Genomic DNA, 5,015 nt, shown 5'->3' on the forward strand with positions numbered 1-5,015 from the left:
CTTTGTTGAACCAGCCCCCGAGACCACATGGGCCCAATAAAGAAGCCTAAAGTCCTAGCAGGTAATGCAGATATTCCCTTCCCCTGCAGACAACTGGCACATGATCAATAAGCCAGGAAAAAAAAAATCACTGACCCCCCACCCCGCTTGCAGTTCAGCAGAAACCTACTCTGCAAAGAGCTGCAGGAATTATGTAGCGGGAGCTCGGGGGAGCAGGAGCAGGCCCACAGAAAGGATCAATTCAACCGCAGGAAGAGTCACCCCAGGTTGCCATGAAAGCTTTGCACCCTGAGAATTTCTCACTGCGGTAGCAAAAAGCCTTGTCATCAGCAAAGTGAAGAGAGTCAGATGGATCGCTGATCTCTCGCTCGCCCTCATCCAGCTGGAAATGATGCAAGTGCCTGGAAAACCTACAGAAAAAGAAAACGCTCAGGATACAGATGAAAATCGCCCCCCCTTGGACCTGAGCAATTCCCCTTTCCACCGTAGACACAGCTCTTTGCCTTCCGTCCTCCCAAACACAGCGGCAATTAGCCAAAACAGAGGGGTTAGCTTAGCGGTGGCACGCTGAGAGGGGAACTGCCGATTCACAAGTTTCACGGCTTTGGAAGCTGCTACTGTCGAAGGCGAAGCACACGGAAGAACTCAGGGAAAGGCAATCAAGTCATCTCCTCGCTATTAATCCATCCACAAACACACAACTTTGACACCCCTCCCTCCAGCTGAACAGCATCTGCCCGCTTTGATAATGACTCCCATTCTCTCCAAGTCACTTGCGTTGAGAAGAGCCGGTCAAAAATGCCAAGTAGCTTTTCTCAAAAAAAATTTGAAAATATTAAACAACAGATCCTACACAAGGGCAGGAGGGCTGGACCAGGGTGGGGGAGCTTTTGGTAAATTGGAAAGGAAGCGGGCAGCAGTTTTCTACAGTTATTTTAAATAGAAGTGTTTCCAGTTTGGAGCATTTAAAAAGGAATCAGGATTTTTGGCTTGAAAAAGCCGTTTTGGATGGAAAGAGAGAGTTGTGCTGCCTGTGCAACGTGGAGTGAGCAACTCCTCTGAAAAACATAACACCTCTTTGCCAGCTCTGCCGGGAAGGAAAGTCTCCGCAAGAGCACCGTGGAATACCTAGCAGCACCGTGCCCGATTATAGGAGCCAGGACTTAAGGAGACTCAGTTTCTAAGAAAACCACAGAGTCCGTATGTGTCCTGCAGCCTTGATGAAGAACCTTTTTGTATTTATTTACAACCAAATCCCATCCCTTTTCTCCTTGGAGGGGCAGCACGGCAGAAATCTCCCCTGTTGCCCTGGATTGCAAGCCCCATGCAGAGAGAAGAAAAAAAAAAAACGCAGCCTCGCACCACCCCAGGCTCTCTCTCCAAACCATCCCTTTTGATACAAGGCTCCTGCCCTCTAGCTGCCAGCTCTATCAAAGTCCACAAATGATCTCTCCCACCAGTAGCACACCTCGACGTGACAACTGAGAGCCGCCCCACGAGGAGGAAGTGATAATACTGAACGGGCAGCAGATTCGGGTCTACCGGCAACAGAGAGCCCTCCTCACTTGATCACCCGACTCCAACAGGCCTTACGGCAGAAGGGGAGGGATGAAGGAGAGGATGTCATCCTTCTTCTCTAAGCTCTGCCACAGAAGGATAGCTAAAGCAGCCACTCCAGACTAAGGAGCGCCAGCATGCCACGTGCCTTGCTGGGCACTTTTTAGCAGCCGTGTCCGACGGAGACTCGGGCAGTGCCTCCAAGCTCCTCGATGACACTCTTGGAGATAAAAGAGAATTTAAGGTACAGAGGAGAACTAAGCAGATTCGTGTAGATTGGAGCCGAACAAGATAAGGGAGAAGTGATGAATATAGACACGTTACACAAGGACAATTCACAGCACATGGGATTTTGGTGCGCAGAGAAAAGATGCAGTGTAATGTACTTACAGTCCCCAGGCGATTTCCACAGGCGCCGTCCATGTGTTTCCTGAGCAGACGTGACCCAGCCTGAGGCAGTCACGCTCTAGGGGGCAAAGAAAACCGCCTCCTAAACACTGTCAAAACTCAGGCACTCTCAGGAGAGAAAGCATGGTGGGTTAGCAACAGGGAAACTCAGAAAGGTTTGGGGTTTGGACTGCAACAGGACACAGCTCGCATAGCAGCACACATGCTCAATGCACACAGCAGATGTTAAACTGTCTTCGCGACCTCTTCCACCTTCCCTAAAACAAGGCAGTCAACTAAAATATTCTAGCCGAGCCTGGTTAGAAAGCATCCACCTCAGTGAAACAACACTTTTTTTCCCCCCCTCTTATTTTATCCCACTTTTACAGATGAGCAAACTGAGCAGAGGTCCAGGAAGAACCGCACAGGGCCAGACCAGCAGCAGCAGCCTGTAAATGGGCTGGGAGCCACCAGACGATGCTATTACAGCATCTTATCATTTCTGTTCAGCTGAATGTCTGGGAAGTCCAGTGTTGCAGAGATGCTTGGGGAATAGTTATGGTGCTGCTCCTTCCATCAAAACTATCCTCTTTGTCTGGACTCTCCATCCAGACAAATTCTGAGCTGCAGAATTGCCGCCACTCAGGGGAAATAAAAATATGCTACGGTGTCAGATCCTTTCCAGAATCAAATTAAAACTCATCTGGAGTCTGGTGTTCAGTTTGGGGTTCCCCACTACAGAAAGGATGTGGACAAATTAGAGAGTCCAGAGGAGGACAACAAAAAATGAGTCAGAGGCTTGGGGACATGACTTGTGCAGAAAGGCCAAGGGGACTGGGCTTATTTAGTCTAGAGAAGAGGAGACTGAGGGGATTTAACAGCAGCCTTCAACTACCTGAAGGAGGGTTCAAAAGAGGATGGAGCTGGACTGTTCTCAGTGGTGGCAGATGACAGAACAAGCAGCAATGGGCTCAAGTTGTATCAAGGGAGTTTGAGGTTAGTTATTAGGGGGGAAAAACTCACTAGGAGGACAGCAAAACACAAGAACAGGTTACCCAGACAGGGACTCTCCATCCTTGAAGGTTTTTAAGACCCAGCTAGACAAAGTCTTGGCTGGGATGATCTAGTTGGGGCTGGTCCTGCTTTGAGCAGGGGACTGGACTAGATGTGACCTCCTGAGGTGCTGTCCAACCCTCATTTTCTACGATTCTGTGACTTCCCAACTCCAGGCTTGGTCCTGGGATCACCCTGTTATTTGAAAGCTCAGATACTTATCCTAAGTATAATTAAACCAAATAAACCCTCAGGAGTCTGGCAAGCCCATAGAAACAGCCTTTCAGGTTTTATTTTGGCACTTCCAGTCTTGAAAAGAACCAGGAAGTTCAATAAAAAAATTATATGTCTCAGTGTATGCATCTATATAGATATCTAGATATCTAGATATATAAGGGGGACAAAATGAGCTAAGCTTTGTCCAGACACCTGGATACCACGGAGGTGGTCAGCTTATGCAACTTTACACGAACACAGAGACTCAAGCCTCAGAAAAGCAGCTATGGAATGGGATAACGCTTCCCTTTCTCATTTTTATATTTGATGGCATCTCCAGCAGCTTGGGTGCTTACTGCTGTGCATGAATAAAAGAAGATGCCAATCACTGATGTAAATAACCTCTGTGTCTAACACAAGCTGCAAGTACTCAGGAGAGAAACTTTATCCCCCGACTTGTCTGCAAAGTTTCACCAAACCCACCTCCCTTCTATGCTATACACAGAAAGGAAACGAGTGCTTCAAGACTATTCTTCACTAACTGAAAGAGTAATCTCTGATTCTTATTATCCCTAGGTTACAAAACATTTCCCATGTGTCTATCAATAACCCCATTTCATAGATAGGGACACTGAGACTTAAAGAAGGGCAATGCCTTACCCACTGTTATACAACCAGCTAGCTTTAAAGCCAAGAGGAGAGGCCAAATCTCTGCATCTCAAACCAGTTTTCTATTGACTAAGCCACATTGCACTTTGTTTAAAGGTTGCCTCTGGGTGCAGTAAAACTAACCTTCAGGTCACAGCCACCAGAAACTTTGCTCACTTGCTGCCCTGTCAGCAGCTTAGCCAGCACCCTCAGGTCATTGCATTGTGCATGAAATCCAGCAGACAACAGCTGCCTTCACCTTCAACATGGACAACACACGTCCCAGGCAGCAATGCTGGTCCAGCCTAGTATATAAGGCCTAGCAGAGGTTTTCACTTCTGCTAAGCAGTCGGGCCACCACATGGCACACTGGACTGCACTCCAGATTTCCTGACATGCGATGTGGGCAACATTTTGTTCTGACTCTTGCTCTACAGAGCAAGGAGCTCCCATCCTGAAGCCTGCAGATGAGAGTCGAGTCCTTCAGTCAGTGGTCCCCTGGTGAACCCAGGACTTTCTAACCTTAAATAACCCCAGATTAGCTTTAAAGAGGAGAAAGTAACAGCACAAAGGAGACCCACACAAAGCACTGTTAGCAGGCTCCACACCACAGAGGTCAGAGGCACTGGGACAGCAGCATCACAGGAGCAGCCCCATGCTCTCAGCAGCTCGTAGGAGCCAGTGAATCCTGTTGCAGGGGTCCCTGTACCCCGTGGGTGCCCTCCAAGCACTGTGTCAGTGCATGTAGCATGGAGACTGGGCATGGAGCCCGAGTGGGAACTGGTCCATGCAGAAAGTAGTCTCTGCTTCCTCCCTCTTCCCACATTGTTTCAGCCACCGGCCATATGAGACTGCACTATGCATGAAGAGCATCTCCCTACATAGATCCATGTCCCCGAATAAGGCAGCACTCAGCTCCTCTGAGCAACATGCAAGGTCCAGCTAGAAACATCTCCCTGGCTCCTGCATTCACTTTCTCAAAGACAAATACCCCCTCCCTCCAAGGTCTCCAAGGCCACTGGCAGCATGCGAAGAAACCTCTGCCCTGCTCTGGGATCTCCAGCAGGGCTCCTCTTCCTCCGGGCTCAATCCTTCCATACCAAGTCAGGTCATCAGGCCCACACCCGCACCCTTCCCTAGCATAGTTTCATAGT

General features: G+C 48.8%; 1 long non-coding RNA gene across 1 annotated transcript; it reads left to right on the forward strand.

Annotated features, from left to right (window-relative positions):
* Positions 1–651: 651 nt before the first annotated feature.
* On the forward strand, positions 652–2,839 carry LOC109291600. Its single transcript, XR_002095905.1, has 3 exons — positions 652–663; positions 2,117–2,127; positions 2,742–2,839. It is a non-coding gene; the product is annotated as an uncharacterized LOC109291600 (long non-coding RNA).
* Positions 2,840–5,015: the final 2,176 nt, after the last annotated feature.

Source organism: Gavialis gangeticus, unplaced genomic scaffold, assembly GCF_001723915.1.
Source record: "Gavialis gangeticus isolate Ggan-Ray unplaced genomic scaffold, GavGan_comp1, whole genome shotgun sequence".
NCBI lineage: Eukaryota > Metazoa > Chordata > Crocodylia > Gavialidae > Gavialis > Gavialis gangeticus.